Raw genomic sequence first — 13,967 nt, 5'->3', positions numbered from 1 at the left:
ACCGCCATTCGACTTCGTCAAAATAACTCACTTCGACTTTATTTTAAGTTCAGTATGCAAATGCACTCCAATTAGCGGGGCTTGCGTTTCTTGGTAGGTATTACTCATTATTTCAAGCAGGGATTTTTTCTGCGAGAACCGTAATTAACCATGAACGGGCCGGTCCTTCAGCGTTTGCTTATTAACGTCTAATCTTTGTTGGCGTTCGTCGACCTTAATTAATTCAATTAAAGTATTAAGCAGTAGGTGAAGGTTGCGGCCCTCGCGCTCAAATTTAAAAACTTAACGTTCATCGTCGTAATGACGACTCGGCGAGTATACAAGGGGGAGGCGAATTAATCAAATAATACCGCGGAGGTGCGGGACAGGCGCCCCCCTCCCGCGCCCCGCCGCGCCGACCGCGTGGCTCAGTTGCGACCGAAACGCCGCGAGGGGAGGTGTTGTCGATCCCCGCAAAATACACTACTTTTTTCGAAGTTCTCTGTACAGTTTTTGTTTTAAAGTTTCACGAGGAAGTTTTTGTGTGTTTAGCCTTTTGTCCTGGCGAACTCGAAAGGTACAAGACTGCATTCGGCGGTGTAGTTTATTGAGTTTTACGTTGAGTGTTTTTTTTGTTATTGTTAAGTTTTTTGTTTGGTGCATCGGTGCCGGTCCGGAGACCGGCGGTCCCATCGAGGCACCGAGCCTGGACGCGCTGTGAAGGGATCCCAAAGGACTCAGCCTTTAGGTAACTATTTGGAAGAATTGTGGATGACGTGAGACGATCGAACAATAACACGGCAACCTAATGTCGCTCGGAGCGCAGTGCCGTGTTTGTAAACAGATGTTTACCGTACTTATAGAAATATAAGAGCTGACTAATACGGCAATAGTTCGATATAATGGAACTGGGAAAAAAGAAAATAATGAATGTCTGTTTGTTGGCTTAGATAAAATACCACGTGCGCTTGCAGAGCATTGACCACTTTTTCTTTGAAACCTGGCAATGAATTGAAAGTAAACAAGAAAATAATTACATTTAGAAACTAGATGAGATCCGTTAAACTGTTTAAGTCAAATAATAAACAGTTCAAAAACCTGCAGTTTTTGTGTAGTCAAGTAAATGCAGTAAATAGTTACATCAAGATAACATTGAAACATTCAATTAAACAATTTATCGTCTGACGTTACAAATTACCTGTTTGCACGCCAAATTCGTGTACACTCGTAGAAATTAATGGATTAAATTAAGTACGGAATCGTATTCTGTTGTATATTATTAAGAAATAAAAATAGGTACAACAAATTGAATAGAATTTATAATATCATCAGCAAAAACAAGGACAGAGAGGAGATTTAAGCTACTCTGTAATAATTGAACCTACCTATGAATAGGCAGATAGTTGAATGAATTGACAGGAAGTAATTATCTTGAAATAAAAGGAGCCAATTAATACAGCTATACTGTTTCCAAGACCATCAACAAAATAATTATAAGCGAGCGCCTAGAACAATGCTAAATTTATTTTATCGCCAGGTGAAACTCAATTACAAAGAGATAATTAAACCATCAGGGATTTATTTACTTTGAACATCAATTTTCTTTAAAATAAACCTACTTTTAATTAAAGCCTTAACGAAAAACAAATAAAGTAGCGGAGGGAGCCAAACCCTTCGTCGAGAGTACTCAGTGGGATCGAAGAACGAATGATCGACTTGAAGCTAATTAATAAACAAATTTATGTATTATAGAATTAAATGAGTTTATTAAAAAGTCACATTAATTTTAATTAGTAAAAATTTATTACCCGCTCCGTTCAAACAGACGTCTACGAACACGTTGGACATTTTGAAATTATGCGTCACTCACATCATTACGCCTACACTATCCGCGGCTTCGACTAGCTACCAACGTCAGTAACGAGGTTGAAATTAATTTTTAAAATATGTCTAAGCAATATTACACGGACACTTCATTTCATCGCCGGTTTAATTAAAAACGAGTGCCCGCCCCTCCCCTTTTCGGGTTGAAGTACACCCTCCCCGCATGGCCGTCTCGCCCCGCTTATATTTAGATAATTGTACAATCATCTAAATTAATGAGTCTCTCGTCCGGTCCTGACCTCCATTGTTTCATGTTTATGCTACCCAGCGAGCGGATACTTTGCGACAATTTAATTTAAAAATAACAGTTTTTTCTACATCTACCATCTGTATCAGTAACTCTTTCAGGGACATCATCTTCATTATGAAAAAGGTATTTTAAAATGACTATGACATTATTAGTCAACAATGATTCGAGATTACGTTCAACAATAACAATACAGTAGTCGGACTGACAATAAAATTACGCGTGCCGGTACCAGGCGGATTTAACTTCTTTTTGATGACAATGAACATAATTTATCGAAATGATTATTAGAAATAATAAGGGTGTCCTCTCCGAGATTGTCTTATAATGAAAGTCTAATGACAATAACATACTGAGGTTAATAGGCGCGAATACCCAAATCATATACAAAACAAAAAGAAAAAGAACAGGAATAGCAATATACATAACACCAAAGTACTGTTCCAAATTTTTGCATCCCGGCGTTAGTTGCTAACAAGTTTTCGATATAAAAGAGTATATTTGCTTGGGCGTTCATAACTCGCGTTGTTGACGACAGTGATAGAGCTGAATGCAATTAAAAGTTTCACTACGTGCGTGGACGAGGCGCCCGCGCGAGAATATCTACCTTAATTTATGCCAGCGATAAGCTCAACTTATGAGAGCCAATTAATAACTTATTTTAGGTAAGACTCGCGGAGCTTCAACTATTTTAATAAAAGATTCAAGTTTTATTAAAGACGATAATTGGTACCTTGTGAACAGTTACCTAACAGTACAAAGAGGGGAGAAAGTACGAGAATAATGAAATGGTCCAAAATAGAGTTTCCGTTTTTGGGTGCTTTAATTTGGAATTGAATTAGCGTACACTGTCTATCATGCATTCACCAAATTAAATGCATCAAGCAATAGAACCTCGGGTAGAGTGGGCAGGACTCCCCGGAAGGCCCCGGGCGATCTGTCTAATGAACCTCAGCCACCCCCGCAGCCTGATTTATTAACGAATTAAATGCATTCTACTGCACCCTCATGCAAATACGGTATACGCGTATATAAGTACACCGGTGATTAGGACGGAACCCTTTATTAATAAATTAGCCGTTAATCACTAAACCAATTTCAATCTCGTGATTTGCTTTAATTATGTTATGTTATTGCTTCGCTCATGATGCAAAATACTTAATATTACACTTTTATTAAAAGTTTCACTAGTACACGATTAGGAAGCGGAAATAAATATGATATTCTAAAAACTGGGATGGTTTAATAAGAAAACGGAAATAAAGTGAGTTAATGTATTTTATTTAAAGTTTGTTCATTATAGTTACAAAACAACTAGCCTCTCGGCCAAGGCCCTAATCCCGTTTCAAGTCGACTTCTACTACTTAAGTTAAAACCACTTTGTTAAATTGACCATCATCTTCTTCATTAGTTCTGTTATAATTCAGTACAACGCGACAAATATCTACACTAATATTAAAAAGAGGAAAACTTTGTTTGTTTGATTTAATGAATAGGCTCAAAAACTACTGGACCGATTTTAAAAATTCTTTCACCATTCGAAAGCTACATTATATCCTCGAGTAACATAGGCTATATTTTATATGAAATATATTTGATAAATAGATTTTGAGGCGGTATAAAATTTGCCGGGTCAGCTAGTTATTAATAAACGAGTATACATTGCAAGTTATTTTAATAGCAGCGTCCCTGTTAATCTGCTTCTTCTATCCATTCTATAGAACTTATGGACCCAGCCATGTAACCACTATCCTCTCTACTCAATAAGAACTTCATATTATTATTTCTATTATATGTTAATACATGTACTCCTAAATGAGTATCGATAGCAGTATGCTTACTATGCTAATGAAGCTCGCTTAAAACCATTTGAAATTCATGCTATGGAAGTTTCGAAAGTTCTTTTGTTATCAATACTCACTCGACATGAATAGCCGTGGATTTAGGTAATTAATTGCATTTGAAAGTAACTTTGTTTGTCCTAAATATTAAACACTTGAACCGCCTATTCATTTGTTATTGTAATGGGTTAGCAGTAAAATCTTACAAGACAAGCGTAAAATTAATTCTTCAAAATTTATATGACTAATTTATTTTGATGGCAACTTTCATTCGATTACTACTTAGTTAGTATCTTGATAATATTTATGGGTTTAATTTTATGAATTATGTTCTTAATTTCATTACTGATTAGAATATATCTAACGTAGATATTTACGAAACTACTGATGTGCTTTTTGTTAAAAGCTTCATAAAAAAGATTTAGGTCTCGTAAATGAACTAATAAATAACAAATATATATTCAACAAAACTGCACTTATTGTAATATCATAACCTAATAAGGAATGCAGGAGCCTGTATGCATTTAGGTATTGAGCTCGGAGACGGTCTACTCATATTATTGTTGCATCCATTATTCACCACCAGAGAGGGACGCCACTGCTAAATTATTAAACAAGCATTATAAACACGCCACCCTCTTCGGATTGTACCTAGCTAATGCTGATCTTAAATCTATTGAGATAAGTGTATACGTTATTTCAATAAATTACTTTGGATGAAGATATTTCTTAAATTTCTGCACCATCCGATTTTTTGTGGAGTTTGCCGATAATTATACTTGATTAGAAATCCTCTCATGTCATTCGGCAGGATTAATTCGAAAGTTTTTTAAAATTTTGTTAAGGAGAATTCTTAGGATAAATTAACAAACGTTAAGTTAACAAATTGATAATCATTCATACAGTTAGATATGTTTGTTACATCCAAAATTAAAATGTTTTATTCAAAGTAGATTATTTACAGAATTATTATTGAACCAGGATTATATATATATAATATCAATAATGTACAACGGCTTCGTAAAGTATTTTATTTATAGAGAATAAGCAGTGAATGAACGGGAAGATTACATAGATATTGAAGATATTTTAACGTGTCCTTTTATATGACGTATAAGCTCAAAGCTGTAATCACAGACCTGTATTTGTTTAGATACAGGTCTGTGGCTGTAATGACAGACCTGTATTTGTTGGCTGTAATACATAATCAATGCTTGTAATTGTATTATGTGACAGTCTTATCGGAATCAAAAATTTAATCACTATGCATTAGAATGTACTGAAGGCAGCTTATATTCAAGAAAGAACAACAGAGTATGATGATTACAATATAAAATCCTTACCACATTTTCTATTTGGGTGAGGTGTTGATGACTAAATGATTATGGCTGAACATACTGCAACCTAATCGGTTTTTGATATTGAACTATGGATACAAATACCGAAGCGGTAGCGATTGTTTCTTAGTTTTTAACAAATTTACATACTTTCTAACTTCTTTATTCCATATCCACGATATTAGATATAAAAGTAACATAATATTTACTATACTTCAAATGGAACTTTCTGATAAAAGGAAAGTGTCGAAATTGAAAGATGTAAAGCGAAAAATAGTAATAAAAATAATGAAACGACAATGGAGTTTAGGAAATATATTTATTGGATAAATAAAACTTTGATAGCATTACAATGAGGTCCGTCGCAATTAGACATCTACTGTGTATCTATAATATGTTTCTATATCATTACAATTACATCTGTATTAGATCCCCAAACTCCAGGTGTATCCAGGTATCAATTTCTAAGTAAGACAGTAAATCTAAGAAACTATATAAGGATTGAATTGGAATTCTCATTGAGTCAGTAGGCTCAGAGGTACACCTGCTTTGATATCGCGCATGCCCTCTCCGTAAGTCCACATTGAGAAAACCGGTTTCGATTACAGGTTATAGCTACAAATGTACCTACAGATCCGTTCGGGTTTGGCGGAAACAGATTTCTTAGATCTTGAATATTGTTCTGCTCTTTTGAACTTAAGACTTTTGATGATGTTTTGATTGCGAAGTCAGTGCCTCTGCAGTGTTCGCATGCTCTGTACTGCAATGTGTTTATAAAGCATATTACACTAGCGCCAAGAAGTTCGAAACGGGTTAATCGTAAAGCGATTTTTATCTATGCGCCAAAGACCGAATTTATGTAGAAAATATTAAGAAAGTTTTTTCCTTTACTACAATGAACATTTAGGTAACAATAGAGGACTCTATATTTATCTTGTATAGTCATCTAAGTTTTCGAATACGCCGCAGTATTCTATAATACTAACACAAAGACTCACATCTAAGATACGTTTGGGATTTACTAGTTTATCTTACATTGAAGTCTCAATTCCACTACAAACATTCATTAGATTCTTAGATTCCCCTCTACAAACATCCTTGTTATTTTTAGCAGTACTCGTGTACTTATTTACAAAACGATTACCGATCTCACCCATTATTCCAGGAAGACCCAATTTAAGTCGCATACAAAAATAAACAGTCACCCACAGTTTATTTGTTCTGTGCGACGGTCCCCAAACTAATGATTGCTCAAAGAATTTGAGGACAATAAAACGACTTTTTACCTCTGCCTAATTGACTATTATTGCCAGTGGGTTTGCTTGCGTCAGCGACTTGAAGAATCCCTTGAACGATCTTATTTTGATGTCACAAATAAATTGATTTCGAGTGTCTGCTGATTTAAAAATAACTGCCGTTTTCTATTTATGCTGCTTGCTTCAACGACTTCTTAATATACAAAGATAAAGACTATCTTATTCTATTGTTTGTTTGTGTTTGTTTGTCTGTAAGTCTGTTTGTGATAGTTAATCTTAAAATTTACTTCACTAGCTCAGTCGGGACTTATATGTGTAGGTAGACAATTTTACGCGGAGAAACAAGGGCTACTTTTTAGATATCTAGGATTGGCGTAAAAATAGAAAACAACATCGGCGTACGTGTGATGAGTCGCGGGAACGCATGTTTATATCTGACATTGGTATCCACACTTGTGACACAAATATCGTTCTACATAGGTCAGTTACCGTCTCACCTACATACATGATTTAGGTGCCAATTTTTCATTTAGGTCGTTAACCTACTTGATATTGTTAATTGTGTAGTAAAAGTTAAGTGGCTTATAATATAAATCATATGAATTTAATTCAGTGCTATTTTTGATTATGTTGGCATACCTTTGTTTGTCGTTAAAATAATTCTGAAATTAAAAGTGTGGTTATTTTTCTTAATAAATAGAAATGTCTACTAAAGTAAAGCTTATTTTACTTCTTCTACTTCTATTTATTCAATGCTGTGTATATGTATATTCATGGCGTTTCCAGTCTAGCTAATTGTTCATATTTAAATTGGCTTATTTATACTTACTTAAAGAAAACAAATGTACAATTACCTATCTATCGCTGGGACGTCTTACCCTCCGGGCGCACATATATTGCGGCAATGTCAACATAAGGGCGGTGGGCAGGAAATTCGGGTCTCGAGGATACCCTCTTTGCCCGGGCAGATTCTCAGGTGGTAAATACCCCCCGGATTCTTGATATTTATTCATAATGATATAATGTTATTTAAAACATAATAAAATAATGAACAAATATTAAAAATTTCTATCATCCCCCTGTTGAGGGGGTGATTCGGTAATTAGCGCGTCGTTGTACCGAGCGGACGGTTACAATTACCATATAGGTACTATTTAAATTATATACATACCTTTTAAAAATTATATATAAACCACAAATAGTGAAACAACAATATTCAACAAAAAAATTACTACATAAATTTTCTTTTACCATGCTCATATTTGAAAAATGTGTTTTAAATAAACAATAATACTTAAGTGCATAGTTTTATAAATTATGCAGTTAGTATATCTTTATAAATGTACTAGTAGTCAACTAGTAGTAGTAAACGGATGCTATAGCTGTACAAGTACCAGGGCAACAGAAGTCAGTTGAAGCTATACCAGACAAGAGAGTTGACATAAATTTATGTGTGCGAGATTGTTGCAAGCGGGGCCGTTAGAAATTTATTGCCTTATTATGAACACTTATAATTTGACGTTTTACCGGTCGTAAACGTTAGTGGCAATGATAATAAAGCAACCCGTAACAAAGTGCTCGGCAAAAATTATTCTCGAGATTGCCAGCCTTTTACTAAGTACGCTAGTATGTCTAAATTTACTTGTTACATTCGTTGGAAAGTGTTCGGTGTCTATACTTTACGCGGCGATATTTTTTATTTAAACCATAGATAAGTATAGATATCTCACCGCCTTGTAATTGAAGGAAGCCATTAAATGACATAAACAGCTGACAATTCTGTCAGCCGTTTAATGGCTGTCATGGTGTAATTTACACGGAATAATGCCGACATGCGCAGTTAAAACACGAAATCAAAGAAAAAGTGCGAAGAAATATCGTTTCATTCGTAAACGATCTAAAAACTACATTTTTTAATATTTTTCAAACACGAAAATAATTGACAGTGACAATTGTCAAAAGGTTACATTTTTTGTTAGGAGCGAGTAATCTTTACTAATATGATTTAAACCTAGAACATAATATGATAAAGCAAAAAATATTACAATAAAAATATGTAACTTAAAGGTAAAGAGTAATTTTCCCCTTTAAATATATGAATGTAGCTAAAAATTAAATGTAACAAAATATAGTTTAAGTTTAAAAAGTTTTAAAAAGATTCTAATAAAAATGTTGTTACAGATAAAATATTGTTTTTAAGCTCGCTATGCAATGGCGCAAAAAACTTTACGTTACGTTAAAAATTATAAAAGAATGCTATAATAGATCAATTTAAATCATTAAAATAATTCCTTCCTTTCCAATTATTGCGCTTCGTGTCTAGAAGTCAAGTTGTCACGTTTGATTGACACTAAAGTAATTAATCTGTAGGTAGTTAATCAATTTATTAGCAAACAATCGACCGTTTAAACGATTAGCACTTTACTTCATAATAATTGCGAATAGACTTGCAATTGAATATCATGTATTTTAATGATTAATAACTTTTGTAGGATTTAGTGGTTGCGCTTCCTAGCTTTCGAGAGCACGTCAGGGAATCGGTCCCGATTATCATTAGCGCCTGTTTTTATTATTCAATCTATCCAAATTTTCTCAAAGATAGTTTTTTGTCAATTCGTTCATACTAGACATCATCAAGTCAAGTGATCATGGTTGCCTTTGGAAATCTGTAATTGACTACTAATAGGGCAGTAACAATGCTATTACGTTTATAAGTTAGCTTTAAGTGGGGACGTCTCATATCTCAGTATAGCACACAATTTAAAACAGCTACCCCTCAGCATTGCGTTTATGTTATATGGTAGAAATGGGTGGGGCATTCGATGCGGTTGCATTCAAAGCACAAGAAATCCTAACATCTTATAAAAGTGCAAATAATAATGATCGTAACTTACTCTAGCTAGAAATTATTACAAAAATACATTTACAAATATTACATGACCCGTCATCAACCCATTACTGTCCCACTGCTGAGCTCGGGTCTCCTCTCAGAATGAGAAGGATTACGCCATAGTCCATGGCGCTGGACAAGTGTCTATTTCCTTCACTTACTTTGAGAACTTTTTTAAGACCTCTAAGTTTACCTAACCCCGTTGTTATAGAATTTGCATAAAAATGTATTAATTTTACAATTTCTAATGACCTTCTATGGTCATAACCGTACTAAATTTATGTACAAAGTTATCTTTTCATTTATCTAATTTAATTGTACGAACGCCACTAACGCTAATGCTCATATTTTTTAATTAAAAATTCCGCGAAGAGCGCTCAATATCGTGTCAGAACATCCCACAGGCAGAGACAGATACAAAATGTTACGATTTAGAAAGAGATATGAGATATCCCTAGTAATTGTTGCATCATTATTTCATTCGATGAAAGCGCATCATTTGGTATATATTTATAAGGTCATATGATTGAAAATCGATATAAAATTGCATCGTCGTGAAAAGACAGGTTAAGGTAGATGCATATTATTAATTAAGGTTGCCACCATTTCATATTGTAAAATGAGGTATCAATAATAAAAATATTTATAACAGTATAATTTCAAAGCCTTACATATCAAAGCTTAAAACTTATAATATAACTTTCTGCCTTGCGAATTAAAAATGTTTGATTATCTTTGCAGTCACGTGACACTAGGCTTAAACTTTTATTTTTATTATTCTTTTTATAAATCTCACTTATATTTACAAAATATAATTATATCGTTAACAGCTGATATTCGTAAGATATGAACTAGTTACATCCCTACTGACCAAAGCATCGAACGATACTACAATATAGGTGGTAACCCTATTGTATATATCACCGCGTGCGGCCACGAGGTTCTGCCAGTCATCCTTTTTGATTGTAGAGGGCTTTCTGTGTCGTAATTGGTAATAATTATTGTTTAGAGAATCGTTTATTATATTAACTGGTATAAAATTCACATCACGAACATCATCATCGTGTTGTAGTGCTCGTAGATTTTTATTAGGCTTTTTGAAGATGCCGCGTAGTGTGGAATTGCCTTAATACTGTATAATAACATGAACAATAAGTATCGTGTCTTCCTGATATTCGGTTGTGTATTAGCAATATAAATGTAATAATTTGAAGTTGGTAAATTTTTAAATTGTATTTTTTATATTTATCTGAATAAGTATTTACGTGCATAGATTTTCCTTACACAATGGCTAATCAGATAATCTTCTTTTTTACAAGCTACTATCTAAAAAAGTTTAAAAAAATAATCATAGTATACCTACTCTCGTACTACCTAAGCTCGGGAAGAATATTTATACAATACAGATAATACCATTTTGAATAGCGATATGATTGATATTTTTTAAATTGAGCTAAAGTGTTGTAAATTTCAACTTCTTTATTAATGTTACACTAAAAGTATTAAAACTATATTTGAAACGATGTTTTAAAACCTTACACTCCAAATACGTACAATACGTACAACAGGCCGCAATAAAAGTCGCAATAAAAAAAGAAGAAAGAACAACTGATTTCTGGCGGGAACAAGTGAATAGTGAGGAAATGTTCGGAGGTCTTGTAAAACTAAACATAATAAGTTAAAGTCTTTATTGGAGATATGCCGCTGAAATTATTGGTGCTGAAATATTTATATTGCAAATGGACGTATTTATATAAAGCATTAAACGAAGCAAAGACAAGCCCGTATCCGCGTATCCATGACAACGCGCGCCAAACAACCGCGCATTTAAAACTATTATCTAGGGTGATTTTAAATATGTTTGACATATTATTGTATAGCGTTAGCTTAGTTCAAATTATATATTAATTATTGAATTTTATAATAATTGTTGTCTGAATAGTTGTGATAATAATAAGTATTATGTAGATGATATTATTATGTATTTATCTGCTTATAAAAATCAATGCACTTTTATATATCCGTTAGTGAAGATAGGCCTTCCTTAATTGTAATTTTGTGTCCCCTTGTGTATTTTATCATAGTTCAGGCATCGTAAGAAAATAAAAGTCACTTAATTACTGAAATGATTCCCATATTCCTCATACACGCCTACTGAAAGACATAAAATAGACCAGTTAGGTCCCACTTACGTAATTTTAATTGACCAATTCAAGCGACCACGATAAATCACATAAAATTAATAAAATAAATTATAACAATTTGAATTATGATTCAACTCATAAAAATGGCTGCCATAGTGCAATTTGTTCATAATCTAAGACAGTAAGAACAAGTTAGAGACAGGGCTCATATATCACCGGTCGTCATGGCAACGGCGTGCCAAACAGCCGGCGTGGGAGAGTAAGTATCTATAGCGGGACCTGTTTACCAGACCTTGTACACAGGTAAAACATAAAACGAATTGCCAACATTTTCTGGTTAAGATTTTGTGATCGTGTTAAAACTTGGCTGCGGATTTTAAGACGTTTTCGTGTGGTTATGACAATAGTAGTATAAATAAGTCGTATGAAAATATGAGAAACTTAAGAAATCCTGTGTATGAAGTAGTAAACTCGGGTAAAAATATTATAGTTCAATTTTTATTATTTTCTTAAAAGTTCCAAGGAGTAGAATAGTGGAGTGGAGTTAAAAACAAACCGTAGCGGTAACGTTACCTTAGTTCATATATTACCTTTATTTTATAAATCTCTTGGATTTTTAAAAATCCATACAACCTAAAAAAATTGTAACATATTGTATTGAAATCAATAACAATCCAGAACAATATGATACATTATCCACTTGGTAAGGCGAAAAATTCATAATGAGTACTTCCTAAAATCTCTAATCAAATGAAAATGATCGACACATAATCCGTAGATTGTCACCATCTTCCGTAAGCCCAAGATAATGTGATGAAGCGCAACTCAGCGGAGGTAATTACCGAGTGACTCAGCACTGCTTTGTTCCGCAGGATCCGCGAACAAACTTGTTTTAATTAATTTCGTGTCTCGAACAAGCCTCTAGCCGATTGTTATCTACTTAGTTGCTGTTAACTCCGGACGCCCAATAATGAAGCAACATATTGTTCTAGGAGTTACGGCGAAAGGACGTAACGCCCGAACAATGGGCTGCCCCTTTCATTATCCAAATTAAAAATATATGGGGTAGTGGAAGTCGGTTGAAAAGCAAATTCCAAAAATGGTTTGTCGAAGTATAGCAAACTCAATTTGAAATAAGTCGAAGTAAATTAAACTACCAAGTATTCTGAATTATAGATATTATTTTTTTATTAACAGTGCCTTAGATTCTGAGTTCAGCTGCGGTAAATGCTCCATGGGCACCTACGAACACTATTGGTATTAGGCAGAAATATAAAAGTTACTATCATTGGGAACAACTTACCTAACTGTACCTTAAGATTTCTCAATGGATATTCTCGACGCTCTACATTGAGATTTTAATATTAGTATGAATGTTCATATTTTTATTCTACTTAGTTATAGTAAATATTTAAGTCCAAATAGAGTCATAAGTTTCGACAATGCCAAAAAATTGGAACCTGTTTTTACAATGTCTAAAAAAAGATAAGGAAATAACAGTAACTTTTAAATTACAGACAAATCTAACAATCTTATACAGAAAACAATTGAAATGCAGACACATAAAATTCAGCGTATTATCCCTAAATCTGAAAAACAGCAAAAAGTAAGATAACGTAATAAAACATTTTCGTTCGCCACAACTAAGCCCAGCTATTTACGACCAGACCACGTCCATATATCAATCATAGTGCTGCCACAGGAAACAAGTAATAAACTCAGTAGACCTACATTACCACTATTACTGGCCAGCAAATGTATGTTCAATGTAAACAGTGCTGCAAGTTTTTACAAGAATAACTAAATATCTGTTACCTAGAATAGAAATATAGCAATGTTCAGAATCCGCATTCTAAGGACGTGTGGTTTTATAAGAATGCCAGTTAAACAATAAATGTCGACACCTTAAATTAGTTTCTTGTTTGTACCGGACTGCAAAGGGGTATGTTTTTCGAGAGTATGTATGTATATTGTATATGTACCTGTGTCTCCTTTGGTACGCCTTACACCCTAAACAGCTTGATGGTTTTCAAAATATGACATGTCGTTGGATTCATTTAAATTGACTATAATTTAAACACTTGGGGTTTTTATTTTTTAATATTTATTACATATAATAACGGCTTATTACCTAAAATGATTAAGTACTTTTTTATTAAAAAAAAAAAAAAACTTTTTAAATAGCACTGTTGTAATCAAACAGTAATGAATAAATGTGACGCTGTTAGTACGTTACTACATGTTACATTTTTATTTAGTACCTTCTATATATTTCTGAATTCTAAGTTTAGACTGACCGAACTGGTCGCACTGCTTTTACTGTTCTGACTCTCACCAGCAACAACTATAATAATAAATAATTATTGCAGCAGAGTTAGAATTTCTTGTC

General features: G+C 33.6%; 1 protein-coding gene across 2 annotated transcripts in view; it reads left to right on the top strand.

Annotated features, from left to right (window-relative positions):
* LOC140747705 (LIM domain transcription factor LMO4) overlaps positions 1 to 13,967 on the top strand; it is a 248,028-nt gene that overhangs the window by 92,898 nt on the left and 141,163 nt on the right. Inside the window, exon 1 of one of the 2 annotated variants that reach the window (XM_073080258.1) lies at positions 423 to 727. The exons of the other annotated variant lie outside the window; for it this stretch is intronic. The gene's annotated coding sequence lies outside the window, so the exon portion shown is untranslated. Of the gene's footprint in view, positions 1 to 422; positions 728 to 13,967 lie in introns of those variants that run through there. 2 annotated transcript variants of the gene reach the window in all.

This window comes from Epargyreus clarus, unplaced genomic scaffold, assembly GCF_041222505.1.
Source record: "Epargyreus clarus isolate Ecla_fem2 unplaced genomic scaffold, WU_Ecla_fem_2.2 ptg000015l, whole genome shotgun sequence".
In the NCBI taxonomy this organism is placed as follows: domain Eukaryota; kingdom Metazoa; phylum Arthropoda; class Insecta; order Lepidoptera; family Hesperiidae; genus Epargyreus; species Epargyreus clarus.
The sequence above is the reverse complement of the archived record's forward strand: the minus strand, read 5'-3'. Positions and strand labels throughout refer to the sequence as shown.